This window comes from Apium graveolens, chromosome 9, assembly GCF_009905375.1.
Source record: "Apium graveolens cultivar Ventura chromosome 9, ASM990537v1, whole genome shotgun sequence".
NCBI lineage: Eukaryota > Viridiplantae > Streptophyta > Magnoliopsida > Apiales > Apiaceae > Apium > Apium graveolens.
Genome location: NC_133655.1, coordinates 103,602,567 through 103,624,051, shown reverse-complemented (window position 1 = coordinate 103,624,051; position 21,485 = coordinate 103,602,567). Strand labels below are relative to the sequence as shown.

Below are 21,485 nucleotides of genomic sequence, written 5' to 3'. Positions count from 1 at the left end.
TGACATTTTGACTTTGTTGATAGCCTTGAATTTGCTGTAGTTGGAGAGAAGCAAGATGTGCTTGCAGAAGCTTCTTGGTGCTATCATTTTTGGATGATTGAAGAGCAAACTGTGTTTGACTGATAAGTTGGATATGTGTGGTCTTGAAATGATGTTCATCACATTTCTTGGAGAAGGCCCATGATGGCATGCCTGATCTGGAACTAGGGCCTACTTCTCCCCCATGTCCAATGGCTCTTCTTCACTTTCTTCATCCTCACCACCAAAGAAATCTTCTGAACCACCAGTCTCATAGTCAATACCACCAGCTGTAGAGGGCAAAGTTATGATTGCATCCTTTGCTCTTTGCATAGACTGTGTGGTGTGCACCAAATTTAGCATTCTTTCTGCATTGTCATTGCCCTGTCCAGCTAGAAGTTGATATACTGGAACAAGGTGAGTAAATGTCTCAGCATCCAAGGAGGTAGAATTCATAACAGCTTGACTTTGCTGAGATAGTCCCTCCATGTTTGCATCCTGGATATTCATTAACTCACTTGCAATGACATTCACCCTTATTTCTCATATACCTGCATTTCTCTCATTATCTCTCTTTTCTTGCATTAAGGTTTCACCTTGGCTTCCCACCCTCACACCCTCACTTCCACCATCTAAGGTGGGACTCCTCTCACTCACTTTTGTCAGTCTTGAAGAAATGGACTGCATAAGATCACTCTTTTCCTCTCCTTTTTCCTGGGAGCAACCCAGACTCTCACTCAAATCACTACCTTCCCTCAATACTAAAAGTGATTGTACAATTACTAAGTCATCTGCACTTATCACTATAGTTGAGCTTTGAAGTTGTGCAGAGACTCCCGATGGATGAGAAATATCCATCGGGGTAGTAATTTGACTATCCGACGGATGACTGCTGTTAGGCACATCCATCGGGATACAATCACTACTCGACAGATGAACAATATCCATCGAGTGAGTATAAATGAATGAGTGTGGAGTGGAGACTATTGTAGACTCTGTGCAGATTGATGAAAATTTTGGCACAAATATCTCAACAGTCTCAGAAAGAAATAGCAAGTGAACCAACAAATTATCTAAAAGATGATGCTCACTTGCATTGATTTTTGGCTTCTCCAACATAGTTAAAGATGGAGAATTTGGTTGAGATGTATGAATCATATCAACATCCAATGAGTGTGTGGGAGAATTTGGTATTTCAGGTGCTTCAATTATGAGAGATTTTGGCTGTGACTCTACATTTATTGGAGCCACATCAACCTGATTTTGAGAAGGTGCAGTGACTGTGTCTTTAGCACCAATTTGCACAGTGTGTGAGCCCTGTGCATCCTCAAGGGTTTTTGATCTTTTCTTTCTAGCATAAGTTTGTGGTGAGCTAGTGTCCCTACCCCTCTTGGCCTGTGCTCCTAGTTGGGAGCTTGTTTCAATGGTAACATCCTTTTGGGAGGATGAAACCAGTGATGAGCTAATTTCCCTATTAACAACCACAGTTTGTTGGGAAACTGTAGTATGGCTAGGTTTGGGTACACTCTTCTCACCAGCCTTATCCTTAGGGATTCTTTGATTTTCACCCTGTCCCTCACCTTTCTTGCCTACCTTCACACACCCTCTTTAGGTTTGGTGGATTTTACAACTGATTTATTTTGAAAGAAATCAGAGGGGGCTTTCTTAGCTTTAGATTTAAGAACTTTTGTTGGTTTGGTAGCTTGGGTAGGCAACTGTTGGGTCATTGACACAATTGCCATAGCTACACTAGAAAGCAAAGAAATTTGTGAGGTTGGAAGAGTGGAGACAGAAGAAATTACCTCACTTACCTGAGGTCCGTCCATTACTGGAAAGTAGTATAAGGGAACCTTCTTGTGATGGTTTGCTCTGTTTAAATCTACAATGATCCTTCTTTCTTGAACCCAAAAATTTAACTTGTTGGTTGGGTTCTCAATCACAATATCTTCAATAAGATGGTTAGCAAGCATCATAAAGAATCTAGCATAATAGACACTTTTACCTCTTTTATTGATCTCTCCTAACTTAAGGCCTAACTCACACAAAACCAAATCACTGAAATTAAAGTACTTATCAGTAACTAGCATGTAAAGCATGTTAAGCATAGAAATGTGTATAGAGTCAAAGTTACTAATTTTACCAGAAAACACCTTAGTTACTACATCACACAGATAACTTCATTCTTTCCTAAGACCCAACCTCCTAATTTCACTTAATTTAGAAGTACTTAGTGCATAGCCCATGAAATTAAGCATATTAACAATGTCAGTGTCTGTGTGTGGAGCAGTTACAGTATTATCAGGAATCTTGAAGCATGCTTTAACAATATCACTATTTATGCAAAACTGCTTACCTTTCAGAGTGAATGTGATGGTCTTGTCTGTCGAGTTGTACACTGCAGTTGTCCATATCTCTTCAACAACCTCATAGTAAATGGTGGGTGATTCCAGCATGGCATAGTTAAGTTTGCAGTTCTTCACAAAATCCATCATTTTGTGATAGTCACCAGACTGTTGAATCTCCTTTTTCACCAAAGCTGAGAAGTTATTTTTCTCATAGATATAACCGGTTTGAGACATGATTTTCACTACATGTGCCATTGCTAGAGAATTGGAATTTGCAGAGAGAGTTTGATTTTGAGAAGAAAGAAATTAGAGCAATTGAATTTTGAGAATGATAAAAGAAATGAATAAAAGTGAATTTGCTTACATACTATCTCAAAAATTAACTGACAAAAATAATAAGTAAAATAAAGTAACCAATAAAAATTGCCCAAAATAGCCGTTTAAAAATAAATAAACTGTAAAAATTCTATCACTTATCCGCCGTGTCATGCTTACAAGCTGTAAATATACTCGATGGATAATGTTCATGGAATTAACGGCTAAGATTGAGACAATTCGACGGATGAGGATAAATCAGTTATCCGTCGAGTTATAAAATATTCCAGAAAAATGATTGATTTCTATAGACAAATTGCATTCCGACGGATGAGCAAACTCGATGGATAATGATCATCTGTCGGGATGTAAGTTTTAGCCAAAATTTCATCCAAAACAGAAATATCAATTAAATTTCTGGCTGCATAACAACTTGCAAAATATTTGAAATGATTTAAAGAAAAATTTAACATACCTAATTCACTTACCGACCTTGAAAAGGTGGATTCATCCAGTGGCTTGGTAAATATATCTGCAAGCTATTTTTCACTTGGAAAAAATGCAGTTCCACAGTACCATTCATCACATGTTCCCTTATGAAGTGGTACTTGATGTCTATGTGCTTTGTTCTTGAATGTTGTACTGGATTTTCAGTGATGGCAATTGCACTTGTGTTATCACAGAAAATAGGTATCCATTCCACTTGTAGACCATAGTCCAACAATTGGCTTTTCATCCACAAAATCTGTGCACAGCAACTACCAGCAACAATATATTCAGCTTCAGCTGTAGAAGTAGAAACTGAATTTTGCTTTTTACTGAACTAGGACACAAGCTTGTTTCCTAGAAATTAACAGGTTCTGGTTGTACTTTTCCTGTCTATTTTACAACCTGCATAATCTACATCTGAATAACCATTTAGATCAAAACCAGAATCTCTAGGGTACCAAATGCCAAGTTTTGGTGTTCCCTTGAGATATCTGAAAATTCTCTTAATAGCCACTAGGTGAGATTCTCTAGGATCAGCCTGAAATCTAGCACAAAGACAAGTAGCAAACATAATATATGGCCTACTAGCTGTTAAGTACAGAAGTGAGCCAACCATGCCCCTATAACTTGAAATATCCATAGACTTTTCAGTAGTGTTTAATTCAAACTTAGTTGCAGTGGCCATGGGAGTTTTTGCAGATGTGCAATCTATTAGATCAAACTTCTTTAAAATATCATGAATGTATTTAGTTTGACTAATGAATATTCCATCACTAACTTGCTTAACTTGTAAACCAAGAAAGTAAGTTAATTCTCCCATCATGCTCATTTCATACTTACTTTGCATCAATTTGATAAACTTTTTGCAAAGTTTTTCATCTGTAGAGCCAAATATAATATCATCTACATAAATTTGAACAAGTATACTAGAGCCATTAACATTTCTAAAGAATAAAGTTTTATCAACAGTACCTCTTGTGAAGTGATTTTCCAAAAGAAACTTTGATAAAGTGTCATACCAGGCTCTAGGTGCTTGCTTTAGTCCATAAAGTGCTTTCAAAAGATAGTAGACATGATTTGGAAAATTTGGATCTTCAAAACCAGGAGGCTGACTAACATAGACTTCCTCCTCCAAATCTCCATTTCGAAATGCACTTTTGACATCCATTTGATAGACCTTGAAATTGGCATGAGCTGCATAGGCTAAGAAAATTCTGATGGCTTCAAGTCTTGCAACAGGAGCAAAAGTTTCATCAAAATCTATTCCTTCTTATTGACAATAGCCCTTAGCAACCAATCTAGCTTTGTTTCTGATTACTATGCCATTTTCATCCATCTTGTTTCTGAATACCCATTTGGTGTCAATTGAATTCTTTCCTTTAGGCTTGGGTACCAGCTTCCATACTTTATTCCTTTCAAATTGGTTTAGCTCCTCTTACATAGCTAAAATCCAATCAGGATACAACAAAGCTTCTTCTACCTTCTTTGGTTCTTACTTAGATAGGATGCTGCTATATAGACATTCTTCTTGAGTTGCTCTTCTTGTCTGAACTCTAGAAGACACATCACCAATGTTGAGCTCAAAGGGGTGATCTTTTGTCCATTTCCTCTGTTGAGGTAGATTAGCTCTAGATGAAGTGGCCTCATTGTTGTCTTGATGTGTGACTGAGTTTTGATTAATAGAAACTCCCCCTGAGTTTGTGAATCTTTGATTTGAGAAAGGAGAATTTTCAGTAAGTGATCTATTCTGACTTTCAGCTTCTCTTAATGACCCGATGGATGAGGCAGATTGTCTCCCGACGGATAAAGCAGATTGTCTCCCTATGGATGAAGCATTTTGCAACTCGACAGATGCTGAATTTTGTGCTTCATTAGTAGTAGATTTTTCTGCATTGTCCTTGGCCATTGTTTCCTGATCAATTTCATCATCACTATCATCACTAACCATCTCCACATTATCAAATTTAAGACTTTCATGAGAATCTTCATCTTGCAGTCCTTCAATCTTTTTATCATCAAACATAACATGTATTGATTCCATAACAATGTGGGTTCTAAGATTGTAGACTCTATATGCTTTTCCCACAGCATATCTAACAAAAATTCCTTCATCTGCTTTAGCATCAAACTTTCCATGTTGATCAGTCTGATTTCTCAAGATAAAACATTTACAGCCAAAGACATGAAGAAAATTTAGAGTTGGCTTCCTGTTCTTGAACAATTGATATGGTGTCATGCACTTTGCTTGATTAACCAAAGAAATATTCTGAGTGTAGCAGACAATATTCACAGCTTCAGCCCAGAAATATGTTGGTAACTTTGATTCTTCCAGCATTGTCCTTGCAGCTTCAATAAGAGATCTGTTCTTTCTTTCCACTACCCCATTTTGTTGTGGAGTTCTTGCTGCAGAAAATTCATGCATAATCCCATTTTATTCATAAAAAGATCTCATCACAGAATTCTTTAACTCAGTTCCATTATCACTCCTGATTCTTCTTACCTTAAAATCAGGATGATTGTTGATTTGCCTTATGTGATTGATGATGATTTCACTAGCTTCATCTTTAGATTTTAGAAAATTTGTCCAAGAGAACTTTGAGAAATCATCCACAATTACTAGGCAAAATCTTTTCCTTGAGATGGACAACACATTGACTGGTCCAAAAAAATCCATGTGTAGCAATTGCAAAGGTTCTTCAATTGTTGAATCAAGCTTCTTTCTGAATGATGCTTTAATTTGCTTTCCCTTTTGGCAAGCATAACGCAGTCCATCTTTTGTAAACTCCACTTGAGAAATACCTCTAACCAGTTCTTTCTTGACAAGCTCATTCATGGTCTTGAAGTTTAGATGGCATAGCTTCTTGTGTCATAGCCAACTTTCATCTTGACTTGCTTTACTGAGAAGACAAGTGACATATTCTGTATTTGATGAGTTGAAGTCAGCTAGGTACACATTTCCTTTTCTCACTCCAGTGAGAACCACTTTGTTGCTTCTTTTGTTTGTCACAACACAGGCTTCTGAATTGAAGGTTACTGAATTGTCTTTATCACAAAGCTGGCTGATACTCAACAAATTATGCTTGAGACCATCCACTAAGGCAACCTCCTCAATGATGACATTGTCTTTAGAAATCAAGCCATATCCCACAGTATAACCCTTGCTGTCATCTTCAAAAGTAATACTTGGGCCAGCTCTCTCCTTGAACTCTGTGAGCAGGATATAATCTCCAGTCATGTGTCTTGAACAACCACTATCCAAGTACCACAGATTCTTTCTGTTTCCCTGCACACATCAAAACCAAATCAAGTTAATTTTGGTACCCAAGTTTCCTTAGGTCCTGCCTTGTTAGCTTTCTTCTTTTATTTCTTAGGTTTGATCTCATTTGACTTGGGGATATCAGATTCATCCTTAGTCATCTGAGTTGGACCTTTGAAACCAGTCATTAAAACAGAATTATCATGCATATTTTGATTAACAGGAAAAGACATGTTGTTTTCAAACATGTTATTCCAGTAAGGCATGATAAATGACATTTGAGGCATACTAAATACAGCATAATAAGGATTATGTTCAAATGACATATTAGAAAATTGTGGATTCATATTTTGTGCAGACATAACATTTGTAGGCATAGAAGGCATGGCATTCATGTTGGGAAAAGAAGATGGTATAGATATAGGAGTAGGCATAGCAAGTTTGCAATTAACAGACAGATGATTAACACTACCACACTTAACACAGATTTTCCTTGGAGCATATTTATCAGGTGTGTAGTTGTTATGTTTGTTAATCCCTATTTTCCCATTTCTATTGTTTTTCTTTTTAGTTTTTATTTTAACCTCAATCTTTTCTAATCTGTCATTCAATTGCTTGATAGACAGATGACCAACATTTACTTTCTCCTCCTTCTTCACTTGACTTGATTCTCCTGGAACAAAGTTTTGGAAACTGATCCATACTTTTCATTTAACTTGGCAAGTTTGGCTTTGCTCACAGGTTTGCTCACAGCCAACGGATGAGGATTTGTGTCACTTGACGGATAATCCTTTTGATTATCCGACGGATGACTCTCATCATCCGTCGAGTCCACATCTGTTAGCAATCCTTCAACCAAATTGGATTCCAGCTTCTCCTTACTCTTTTTCCAGGCTGCATCACAAAAGGACTCAATACCTTGAACTTTGGTGATTTGAGTATAAACATCTCTAGATGATTTCCATGCCTTAATCACCTCATGTTCTCGTTCAAGTTGCTTCTTCAAGATTTCTTCTTTCTTCAAGGACTCAATTAATTCCTCCTTAGCAATCTTACATTCTATTCTCAATTTCTCAAATTCAATAAACTGAGACTAGCACATTATTCCTCTCACTTAAAAATAGATTGTTTTCTCAGATTTTAGCATTTTCCTTAGTGAGAGACTTAAGTGTAACACGCAAATGATATAATTCTGTAGACATGTCATTAATTGCATCATTACACTCAGCTTTAGATAAATGTACTAGGTTAATGGTGATTACCTGATTACTTGAAGAACTTGTTTCTGTTTCATCAGATTTGGCCATTAGGGCTAGATTTACATAGCTGACATCTTCATCCTCATCCAAACCATCTGTTGTCCAATCATTTTCTTGTGTAATAAAAGCCCTTTCCTTTTGTCTAAGCAACTCAAAATACTTCTATTTATAATCCACAGGCTCAAACTTCTTCTTGTTGGAATCTGACTTTCTACACTCACTGGAAAAATGCCAAGCCAAGCCACATTTGAAACATTTGAATTTTGATTTATCCACCATGTTTCTATTTGGCTTAGCTGCTCCAAAGTTCTTCTTGAACTTGAGCTTGGCAAATCTTCTGGAAAGGAATGCAAGATGTTCATCAATATCATCCATATCATCTTGGCTTAAAGAATCTTCATTTTCAGCTACTAGCCCCTTGCCCTTGTTTTCACAGACCTTTGAAGTTGACTCAACAGCTTCTACCTTCACTTCCTTCTCCTTTTCCAACTCAGCAACCAGTGCTATGGACCCTCCTTTCTTCTTTCCTTTCTCCATCCTCTCATCTTGATCTATTTCAAGCTCATAAGTTTTTAGGATGCCATACAGTCTCTCCAAGGTAAACTCCTTGTAATCCTGAGAATTTCTCAGTAAGACTGTCATTGGTTTCCATTCCTTTGGAAGAGATCTAAGGAACTTGAGATTAGAGTCTTTTATCTGATAGACTCTTCCATGCAACTTCAGAGTATTTAGTAGCTTTTGAAACCTACTAAATATGTCAGTGAGAGTTTCACTGTCTTCACAATGAAAGTGCTCATATTGTTGAATTAGCAGCTGCATCTTATTTTCTCTAACTTGTTCAGTACCATCACAGATTATTTGAATGGTATCCCAAACTTCCTTGGTTGTCTTGCAGTTAATAATGTTATCAAACATGTCACCATCAACTCCATTGAATAGAATATTCATGTCCTTCTTGTCTTACCTGACTTGTTCAATATCAGGATCTGACCATTCATGCCTTGGTTTGGGAACTGATGGCTCATTTCCAGTTGCAGCTCTCATTGGTACATGAGGACCTCTCTCTATGCAATCCACATAGGCCTTATCTTGAGAAAGTAAATGAAGATGCATCTTTACCTTCCAGTGGTAGTAATTATCTTTGTCCAGAAAAGGAATCTTGACTCTAACATCCTTCTTATTCATCTTGCTATTTGTTTTGATCTTTACACTCTTTGTTCTTCAAGAGCTTGCTCTGATACCAATTGTTAGTCCCTAACAATGCAATAAGAATTACAGAAGGAGGGTTGAATGTAATTCTTGTAACTTCTTCTGAATTACAAAAGTTGTTCTAATTCAATGTATATATAAGTGTTTTGATTTGCAAAGTGCAGAATGACAAGTTAAGTAAATCAAACACAAAGTAATAAAAACACAAGTTTTTTAAAACTTTCTGGTGGATTTAAAAATATCCACCATATATATATATATCATATATCAATTGGAGAACTCTGTGAAGCTCAAATTGGCTCACAGTTGCTTTACAAGTGAACAAACAAACTACAAAGAAATTCTTAACAGTTACAGCTTTTTCTATTTCTCTTTTAAAAGTGTTTGCTTAGTTAAGTGTATTCTACTAGCTACACTTGGTTTATATATCACCAAGTTTACATGGTAATAAGACAAGATAATAAAACAAAACCTATCAAGTCTAACTCCATGCTGCTTTATTACTCTATTCCAGCATCTTTGAATATCTTCATAATAGCATGGAAATGGTAATGGTTCTTTGTACTTAATTTCCTGTTAAACATGCTGCCACATTCCTTTTGCAAACACCCAATGCATGTGACCATGTTGTCACTGTCAACAGATATTTAAATTGATCATCCATCGGGTACATGCTTGTCATCCGTCGGGTAGTGATAAGTGGCATTTTATACCACTTAGAACGTCTTAAAATGGCTTAAATTGGTGTCTTGAAATCAAGTATTTTGTGTATTTGATGCGTTTTTCTAGTGTTTATGCATTTCAGGGTATTAGTTGCATTTCGGGGGAGGAATCATCAAGAATAAGCCTTGGCATGTGTTCACCATTGCGAGAGGAAAGGAACGGGCAGATTACGGCGAAGAAACGGAGCAAACTTGGATTTTTTCCAGTAGAGGCCTGCGCGCCCGCGCAGCTATGCTGAGCGGCCGCGCAGGGTCGGGAATTTTGCTGAATTATTTTAGACTTCTACTTCTGTTTGGCTTCCAACTTCTATGTAATCTGAGTTTTATGGGACTATTATATAAGTAGATTTGAGACGTTTTCACAGGGGGAATTGGAAAAAAAGAAGATTGTGTTTTACGCAAGAAGCGAAGGAGATAAGGAAGAAGACCGATTTAGCACACCGCAACGAAGAGGAAGCATATTTTCTTGTGATTCTTGTTTCGTTGTAATGTTGGATGCTAGTTTTCTTGCTTTGACTTATTTACTCTTGTGACGTACTCTGTTTTAATATAATTATTTTAGTTATTATTTTCTTGTGTTTGTTTATCATGATTTCATATGAACCCATGATGGCGATAAGTTCTATTATGGGCTAATCGTGATCATGGGGTTGCAACGGATTTATTATGGAATTCTTTAGTTAATTGTTTAATACTTTAGTGTGTGATGATTGTTTGATATCTAGTATTGGTTGTGCGTATTCGTCTTATGTGCGTCGCAAACATATAAGATAGGGTGTTAATCTCTTGTGAAGCAACGGTGGATCTTGAGATTTAGAACTTGCCATGCTAGCATAGGTTCATGTACGTTGTGCATGATTAGTGGGTAACTCTAACAGTTTTATTTGCCCTATGTAATCAAAAAGAATAACTTGTGCTTAAATCGTTGTGTTGTCAATTTCTGTAGACATATGGGAACTCAACATAATTGATGACTATTCAACTTCTATCTTAATTGTGGATGCTTGGTAGAATGGTATTAGTACAATGAAAGTTGGCTTTTATCAGTTTCGTGTTATTCGATTAATATCATCACTGTCACATGCTAAAGGTAATAACAATGGCTATAGAAGGAAGTAATAATGAAGTTGTGATCTCATGAGTGTTTATTATTGATAAATTGAAGTGTTAGTTAAGTGGTTAATTAAGTCGTTAATTATAGTTAATATTTAATCAACAATTTTAAGTGTTATTATCTTAACATTGAGAAGTAATCATACATTGGTGAGTGAGTTTAATTAGACAATAATTTAGTCTGAGTCTCTGAGGGAACGAACTAGAAAGTATTCTATATTACTTGTGAACGCGTATACTTGCGTGAATATTAGCGCGTGTTTTCGCCCTAACAAGTTTTTGGCACCGCTGCCGGGGACTCGGCGTATTTGTTTAGTTTATGTACTTACCATCATTAGTCATTAGGACTCAGTGATTAGGACGTAGTAGTTACTTATTTTTTTCTTCTTTTTTTTCGGTTGTGTTTCAGGTACTTTAGCAAGCGTTTATGCAAACTCGTTCTCGTGCTCGCAAGAGGACTTTAGATACAGCTGAGGAGACAGACGAAGTTCTTGATATTCCGGAGAAGTTAGATTTTGAGGATTCGGATTCAGGAACTGAGCAGAAAGAACCAGTAAACATGGGAGATCGTATTGTTCAAGCTGATCCAGCTCTTATGGATTTTTCTCGGCCTAAAATTGATGACATTCAGTCAAGCATCCTTCATCCGGCTATTCAAGCTAACACCTTTGAAATCAAGCCGGGCACTATTCAGATGGTGCAGAATTCTGTTTCTTTTGGAGGAACGGCAACTGAAGATCCCAACATGCACATAAGGAATTTTGTCAAGATCTGCAGCACTTTTAAGTATAATGGCGTGACTGATGAGGCTATCAAGTTGAGGCTTTTCCCATTCTCACTAAGGAACAAGGCTAAAGACTGGTTACATTCTGAACCAGCTGGGTCCATCACTACGTGGCAAGATCTTGCGCAAAAGTTTCTGGTGAAGTTTTATCCGATGGCAAAGACTGCTGCTATGAGGAGTGCTCTTACTCAGTTTGCGCAGCAACCTACGGAGTCTATGTGCGAGGCTTGGGAATGCTACAAGGAAATGTTGAGAAAATGTCCACATCATGGAATGCCGGATTGGATGGTGATCACTGGTTTCTATAATGGTTTGGGGGCTCAATCTCGGCCCATGCTCGATGCAGCAGCTGGAGGCGCCTTATGGGCTAAAAGCTATACTGAGGCGTATAATCTTATAGAGACGATGGCTGCAAATGAGCATCAAAACCCAACTCAGAGGATGACGTCAGGCAAGGTAGCAGGTATTCTGGAAGTTGATGCAGCCACTGCCATTGCAGCCCAGCTCCAAGCGCTATCAATGAAGGTTGATTCTTTGGCTACGTATGGAGTTAATCAAATAGCTATGGTTTGTGAGCTTTGTGCAGGTTCTCATACTACGGATCAGTGTTCTCTTGTCAATGAATCTGTTCAGTATGTGAATAATTATCAGTGACAACAACAGCTTGTGCCAGCAACCTATCATCCTAACAACAGAAATCATCCAAATTTCAGCTGGGGGAATAATCAGAATGCTATTCAGCCACCATATCAGCAAGGAGTGAGTAAACTGTAATAACCCCAATTTTTGGAAATTTTTGAAACCCTTATGAATAGTGTTTTTGCTGAATGAGAAAACTTTTCATGCCACACTATGTAGGGGTTCTGATATGGATATTCTGAGATTTTATTAGTACTTTATATGGGATATAAGTGTATGTAAAGATCGTCAGAATCCAAATCCGAACACTTTGATTTTTCCCGGAAATCCAATAGATACGGAAAGAATTGAGTATAAGGTAACAGGATAAAAGGATTTAAATTAAAGGATTATAACAGAGGATCATAAAAAGGAATACAATATATTGAGAAAGGTTAAGGGAACCTAAGTAATAAGATCCCGGGTATGATCCCTCAAACGATAAACGAAAACGAAAGTTAAGCGAACCGTACAACAGATCAACGGTCATTAGGCAAACGATTAGGAAGTTAATCAAGGGGATTAGTGGGGATGATGTCATCCAACCAATAGAAAGAGGACAAGGAGGGGAGGATGACATCATGAGGATGACACAAGCATGACATGGGAAGGAAGGAGATGTGGTGGCTTTTTAACCACACAAAATCAAGGGCAACTAGGTAATTTACTAAAACAAACACAAAAATCAAACCAACCAAGCCAAGCAAATCATTTTTCATCAAAATCAAAAAGAAACCAAGGCATTGTTCTTCATGCTCTCGGCCAAAACAGAACCAGAACACTAAAACTGCTGTATCTCCTTCATTTCTCACTCAAATATTGTGTTCTATAGCTCATTGGAAAGGTATTGAGATGGCCTACAACTATTGTTCACAATTCTCGTCCAAATAATCATGGTAAGACCCTCATTTTTACAGTTCTTTAAATCGGACTTTTAGAAACTTCAAAGCCTAACTTTGTGTTCTTGATTTCTTTGGAAAGATCAAGCTTGTAGGAGGCTCCCTAAGGCTTCCTAGCAACTTAACACCTCCCAAGGAAGGTATAAACTTCAAACCCTAGCCTTTACTTTATTTGTTAGTAAGTTTAATGGTTGGTGTTGTGAAATGAGAAGCATGGATTGTGATTATTAGTAGTTTGGTTTGATTTGGAAGTGTTTTGGTAATTGAAGCTTGATTATAGTTCATAGGTCTTGATTGTGGTTGTTTGAGTTGAAAATCTTGGAGATTATGGACTGATGTGGTATGGTTTAGTTGAATTTTTGTTGTATTGATGGTTATGAGTTGGTTGATGGTTAATTGGAGTAGTTTAAACATTGGTAATCGCGTAAACATAGCCGTCGTAACGTCCGATTTTCTTTGGACTGTTTTTGTGCATAACATTAGGACCCGAGAACCCCCTGCTAGATTATGACCACTGCCATGTTTAGATAGCTCATGTGACAAGCTTCGTTTTGATATGTAGTTCGTTCGATTCCGATGCACGGTTTAGGAGAAACGACCGTTTCAAGTAACGGCGTTTCGCGAACGAAACTTTTCCCCTCGCCTTACTTTGAAACATAGGTTAAAGACCGAAAAGGGTTAATTAATGTATGAAACATTTATGGTAAGTGTGTTAGGCAGTTGGTAAGACACTCGCGAAGGAATCGCCTTAAAACTCGTAAAGGATTAAATTATTAAAAATGGTGGAGCCGAGGGTACCCGGGTGACTTAAGCAAATCAGTAAGCGCAAAACAAGCGTTAGAGTCTAAGTTAGTTAAAGAATAGATTTACAAGTGACTTTGGTTTAATTCCAACTTACTGGTTGTTTATAGGTTACCAGACTCGTCCCGAGCCTTTTATCACCCCAAGTCGCTCAGGCAAGTTTTCTACCCGTATAACTGTTGTTGTGATGTATATGTGTATATGCATGATCTTGCGATAAATGCATATTGGTTATTAGCAAATTCTTGCGATATATTGTAGCATGTGATATGGTATATATGCATGCCTGTTTCATATTCTTGATTTATATATCTGTTGGTTCAAATGCTTATAGTTGCATAATACCTATGCTAGAGATAAACGGTATTTGAGTTTACCCTTAGTATAGGGGATAAAAGGTGAACATATTTCTAAACCGGGAGGCGAGGCTCCCGAGTATAATATATATTTATATATATATATTGATATAGTTTTTAAAACTATTAATCGAATAAGGTTTATTCGATAACTTTATTTTATTTAATGAATATTATTACGAATATTCATTCGAGGACTTTTGACTCCTTTTATTTTAATATTTGAATATTATTTGAATATTCATTCGAGTGCTTATGACTCTTTTATATTATTTATTGAATAATATTTGAATATTCATTCGAGGGCTTATGACTCTTTATATTATTTATTAAATATTATTTGAATATTCATTCGAGGGCTTATGACTCAGTTTATATTAATTAATGAATATTATTAGTTGAATATTCATTTGAGGATCTATGACTCCGATTATTTGCTGAGATATATTCTTTATTTTATTAAAGAATAAGGTGTCAATAATCAAACTTATTTTCGATTATTCAAATAAAGATAGTACTTTCATATAAGTATATCTTTGGTTATTTAATACTCATTTCAAGTATAAGTCTTACAACTTCTACTTCAATTATTTGTATAAAGATTATTCTTTATGGGAATATTATTTAAATAATAATATTCAGACATTTTCTAAATATTCTGGGGACTGATTTACTTCATTAAATCAGCATTACTCCAAACACTCTTTAAAGTGTTTTCGAGTCTTCAAAATGATTTTTAAAAGTTAGAGCGGATCCCAAAACTCATTTTTATATTTAAGATCTTCCTTTTAAAGGGGATTTAAATACTCGTTCAAAACCTGAGGGATCCGGCTCTATGGTGTATTTTATATTCGCAACAAGGTTGCTGTTTTGATAAATGAATTGATTACTTGCCCAATGTTCGGGAAGTAAGCCCATCTAATTGAGTCGGCATAAGCGACAGGCCGGGGTACGGTCTATCAAAGTGTAAGTGGCTGGGTGGCAGTCCATCAACGTGTGTGTGGCCGGGTAACGGTCTAGCGCGAGGTCCTAATGCGTCCAGGGTGATGACCGGTGAGGAATTCATCCATCTACAGTAGAAAAGGTTACTTATTGGTATCTTTGCCTGATCAGCAAGATATCTGGTTTATGCCAAAATTCTTTTCCTTTCCAAAATTCATTGGATATTATAACTCTGTTCATACTTTACATGACAGAGATTTTCAGGAAATGTATGAGATATATATATATATATGGATATATATATCAGGACTTAATGAAGTATCTCGTAACTTCATTATTTATAATGATATTTCAAAGATTGAATCTATTCAAGTCTTATCTTGTAGTCTCATCTGGGTGATGAACTTTGAAACTAATTATAACTTGAACGGTGGTAGTTCAAGTAGTATTTGGAAAAGATATAAGTATATTGGAGTATCTTGTAACTTCATCTTTTAAACTTATATCTAGTAAATGATTATCTTATGCATGACAAAGATTTTCAGAAAAAAAACGTTGAGACAAGGTTAGATATATGAGATCACCTTGCAACAATATTTTTATACAGTTATAAACTGGAACTCTGTGTATATTATGTATGGAAGAGGACTTCCAAGATTGTGAAAAGTATATATGTATATATACTGAATATTTTGCGACTTCATCGCATTAAGATATCAACTTGGTTCATTTCTTTTGACCAAGACTTTCATGAGTACTATGAGAAGGCTCATATACTATTAATCATTATACATATTATTTTGGTGGGCTTGCTGCTCACCCTTGCTTTCTTCTTTCATCACACAACAACAGATAGAAAAGATGAACAGAACCAAGCTCCCGATTCGCAAGCGATTAGGAGACGTTCCGCAGTTTTCTAGAAGAACTGATGCCGCCGTAGCTGAGGTAGGAACTACCAATAGGCTAGGCTTTCAACTTCTGATGTACCAGATTTATGTATCTTTATGAATTGTAATAATGGCAAAGAAATGTAAATTTAGTCAGAAAACCTTTTAAGGTGTATTGGCAGATAATTGTGGAATATAAGGACTTGTGATTATTTTTTTGGATGTTCATCTCTGAGACTATAACGTGTGGTGTGTGTGTTTATTGTGGGGTCACAGTGCAGAGTAGTTGAGAAATTATTAAGATTGGATGTTATTAAGGGAAATGGAACTCGTGACGACCCGGATCCCCGACCCCGGATCTGGGGGTGTTACAGAAATGGTATCAGAGCTAAGCGTTATAAACCTCAGAGATGATGTGACGTTAAGATAATAAGTTCACTAAGATAATAAGAACTCTTGCCAAGTTCATAGTCGGGCTACCTAACGTAGTACTGACAGTTAAAACCCTTATGGGAACCCTTATAAATATCGTGATAGGAGCGTAGTTCGTTATCGTATATGGTAGCGGAACTCCGAACCCTGAGGTTGAGGAGCAACAACGCGATGATGTTTTATTAGTAATTGGAGATCGGATTGTGGATCCGATAGAGTGTCCTAATGCAGGACCGGATGATGTTGATATTGAGGGTGTAGCGGTTGAGGATGTTGTCCTAGAAGGGATAGTTGCTGAGGAGGATCCCATGGAGGATCCTGACAAGAATGAATAAAAGGACCGCTGATGAATTGATGACCATGGTTAGGTCGACTACCAGAGGTAGGATTGGTCGGTCACTACCGGAGGTTCGTTCAAGTTGTAAAGATAGTAGCCCTTTAACGCGGCTTACTCATAAGACTGAGAAGTTCGAATAGACAGAGAAATGCGAGAACAGCTTTTAAGAACTGAAGCAAAGGTTGGTGACGGCCCCTATGTTGGCGTTGCCGGATGGAAAAAGGAGATTTTGTGATTTGTAAGTGACGCTTCGCATAAGGAATTAGGGTGCTTCTTAGCACAGCAAGATAATCGCGTCTGCGTCAAGAGAATTAAGGTAATATGAAATTCGATATCCCCGCCCATGAGCTTAGGCTCGTGGCAATAGTTTTATCCTAAAGATTGGAGGCACTACTTGTATGGAGAGAAGTGCGAGAATTACCTAAGCCATAAGTGCTCTAGTACATTCTTACGTAGAAAGAGCTCAACATACGCCAGAGGAGGCGGTTAGAGCTAATCAAGAATAATGATTGGGAGATTCTTTATCATTCGGGGAAAGCCAATGTGGTGGCTGATGCCCTTAGTAAAAAGGAGAGACTCAAGATGATAATGTCTTTGGGAGAGTTTATAAGAGATTTTGGAAATAGTAGTGAAGGTAACCGGAGCCGGTACCGAAAAACTGTGTGAGATTGCAATACAGTCCGAATTATCGGAAAAGAATATTGTGCCAGAAAGAGTGATGAATGAAGGCAGAGAGCCGACAAATAGATAAGAGGTTAATACCGAGAAAGATGATAAGGGAATAATGAGGTATTCCTATAGAATTTGGATTCCAAATGTTCAAGAGCTTAAAGATAAGATCTTAGATGAAAGTCATAGTTCAAGGAATAAGATTTAGGGCAAACCCTGAATGTGATAGTCAGGGAGGACGCCATCAAGATAGAAGGAACCCATAACATAATGAAGTGGAAAATGAGGATTTTAACGTATAAGATAACCCCAAGTATGGGAGAAGGATGAAACATTTCATACTGAGAAAATAGAAGTCGAGCAAGATAAGGAGACCCGAGACGGTACTCCTATATGGAAATTCATGAACCTTTCTAAAACAGAACTTATACTTTTATTCCCAACCACCACCTTAAGGAAACAATGCGGTAGGAAATCCTTTCATGACCTTTAAGTCACTAAGCTCTCAGAGTTCCAAGGAACAGTTTGACCCAGTCGAGGCAAGAGCCTGACTAAAGGAAATATAGGAATTATTTGAGATTCTAAATGATTGACGAAGCACAAAAGACTGTTTTTGTCACTTACCCCTGTAAGAGAGAGGCCACCCGCTGGTGAAAGGCCAAGGAAGGCACGGAGCAAGAGATTATAATAAACTGATTTAAGTTCAGACAATTATTTTCGGGAAAGTACTTCCCAAGGTTATGGAGGTAGTGTAAAAGCTTTGGAGCTAGAACAAAAACGGATGAGTATGATGAATTATGAATCTAAGTTGTAAAAGTTATCAAGATTCGTTCTGAGGACACGAATCCAGAATGACAGGATATTTGAAATCAATGATTATGTTGTGTTGGTTCATGAAATAATGATAAGAGAAAGGAAAATAAAAAGAAACTGAAGTGGAAAGGAATATAAAGGCAATAGAGTTTGAGGAATGATAAGGAAGTTGGGTATGAGGAAACCCTAAAGACTCGTAGCAATAGAAATAGAAAAGTATGTAATCATCAGGATGAGGGTGATTCACCATGAGTTAAATTGATGGTTGAAGGCATAAGAGATAAATATATTTTATCCCCTGTATGTTGGGAGGATTTGAGGAAACCTTGAGATAGTTCGAAGGATAAATATTGAGGCGCGGATAGACTGAGGAGACAAGAAAGTAAGAAATTAAGAAAATTGGATGAAGGAAGTGACCTTCAAGAATATGAAGTGTAAGACCGGTGGCTTGATACCCAAAAAGGGAGACGCCAGGTATGAAAGATATCCCAACATTGAGATGACTGTTGAGATAAACAACAAAAGTAAATAAGGAATTATTAAGAAGAAGTTCATGTTGAACATGACCAATATCTTCCAGAACATCCATGTTATCATTACCAAATCAGGAAATAAAAGCGGATGACCATTGTTATCTTTTGGAGGCCATATGGATTGACCTCAATTTGAATAAGGATGCTATTATGAAGTTAGGTATAGACTATCGAGGTGGGAATGATTGAATAAGACACCCTTATCAGGGATATATGACTTGATTATCCATGGAAGGATGCATGTACCTTTTAAAGGTGGAAGGATAGAACATCGCTAACTTAAAATGAATCCTCGGGGAATGCATAAAGGTTGGAATTTCACCCTTAATAGGGATAATGTGAGTTTTGACAGTATGAATTGGAAAGGATTAAGGTAATAACAACCTTTAAGAATCAGTGGAGAAATTTTTCAGAAGTATATAGACAATGGTTCTAGTATTAGTAAATGGTATTTTGATATGCCCTGTATAGAGGGAATACAGGAGGAACGATTGAAGGATAACCTTAGAGGTTTTACAAGGAGAAAGGAAATATTCGAAATTCTCAAGAATAAAAATGTTGATAAAGGAAATATGACATAATTATAATGATGCCAAGTGGGGCACGTGTTAAACCACGAGAAGGTATGGATCGAACCAGTAATGGTCGAAGTTGTTCAGGGCAATTAGGACTTAAGATAAAAAGATGTTCTAATTATGATTGAGAGTCAGTCGTGACAGTGATTAACCTCTAAAGACTGAGGCAATAACTTATGGAAAAATGGTAATATTTTTTGTTACTCATCAGATTTTAAAGAAAACATCTTCACATAAGCTGTGATTGAAATAAGGTAGAAAATTTATTTGGAGGTGGTTAAAATGACATTGACTGTAAGGAAATTTTACTATCAGGAAAGGCCAAAGAGGTGGCCGACACTTTAAAGGTAAGAGGATAATTATAGGCGCTTGTGCCAAAGGAATACAGTGATGATGGTTAAAACTGTGAAGGTTGTATTATGGTTTGGAAGATTGACATTCCTTCTGATGACTGTGCAATACCCAACCGTAATAGTAGTTGGTAAAAGTTTAATTCATGTAATCGCCATGAACGGGCTATCTATCTTAGGAGGTCCTATCTTGGGATAAGCCAGGACCATGTTTCCAAAAGGACTAGACGAACCTTTGAGTTAAGTCTTCTATTTAAGGCATATGATTAAGAATGGTATTAACCTGCTATCGTTGCTTTGATTGAAACTCTTCTGCAATTTTATCTGCTTCATGTCATGAAAGTACGTCAGAGTTTGGAGTGTTCTTCATGAATTGTGATTGGTGGTTATGTTAACTCCTTAGGAGAATTAGATATGTCATGTATGGACTCCATATGGTTAGATATTAAGATTTCATGGAAAGTGAATGACGACAGTAGGTCAGTGGTGGACCATAGTAAGGCAGCAATGATTCTGCGAGTAATGAGCTGATTACAACCGTGAGAGTTGTATTGGAATGGGTGTTGAGATTGAGTACCACTAATCGGGTCGTGGTAGTGTATAAGTTATCATTGATAGACTAATTAAGTAGAGTATCTACCTAGTGAATTATTATTCTTTCTTATCAATAGAGAGTCGTATTATTATACGAGGAAGGTTGCGGTGCAAGCATAGAATTCTAGTAACGATGATGTATAGAATGAGATCCCAGATTCGATTTTCGATGTCGAGGGAGTTTCAAAGGTGATTGTGTATAAGCTCGAGGAAGAGCATGGGTCCATAGAATGATGGACGGAATAGCAAAAATATTTAGGCATGTGAAATAGGATGCTATAATACTTGATGTTGATATAAATACATATATGTTTTGTTCTCCTATGACAAACCTTTATAGTTCAGAGGTAGGTTCCAAGCCAGATATTTTGTGGCAGTATATTTTTTTATATATATATACAATTCTCTTCAGTTCGTTCTTTTCTCTTCTTTTCATTTCATGTAAGTTGAGAAGAACAACCCTTCCAGAAGGGGAGGTATTGCCGAATGACTGTCTATCTGTGTGATAGAAGCCTAGTAGGATACCAACTATTGTTTAATTGCTTGTCAAGTACTAAAGGCTGGCCACCTTCTGTACTAACTATGCGAGATAACAAGTGTTCATGATCATAGTGATCTCTCAATAAATTCTTTTACTTCTATATGAAGGATTAAGCTTTCGAAAATAGAAACAGCTGAAAAAGGAGTAGTAAAGTTATGGTGGTATTCAGAATGGGAACACATTCGTAATACTAAGGTTGACGTGGTTATTAAAAGGTTATAGAACGCTAACGAGCAAAAGTATAACCAGTATAATATTAGGAACGGAAGATAGTAGCGACTACGAACTGGGAAAAAGGATGGGTAGTGAGAAGCAAAAGCTCTAATGCTAAAAGCTATAATGAGAGTCTGTGCAATAGACTTGAAAGAAATTGGAATGATCACTTAACACGGGTTGAGTTTTCTTACGACAATAGATCATATGTCAGTATCGAGGTGTCACCTTATGAGATCCTTGAGGGAAGATAATGTCGATCTCCCTTATGTTAAGATGAAGTTGTAGAGCGCAAGATGCTCAGACCAGTAGTGGTCCAAAGGACCAAGGATATAATAGATCTAATCAGAGGACG

At 37.0% G+C, this 21,485-nt stretch overlaps 1 non-coding gene across 1 annotated transcript; it reads right to left on the bottom strand.

Annotated features, from left to right (window-relative positions):
- Window positions 1–11,678: 11,678 nt before the first annotated feature.
- LOC141688165 (small nucleolar RNA R71) lies at window positions 11,679–11,785 on the bottom strand. The gene has a single exon (XR_012561626.1). It is a non-coding gene; the product is annotated as a small nucleolar RNA R71 (small nucleolar RNA).
- Window positions 11,786–21,485: the final 9,700 nt, after the last annotated feature.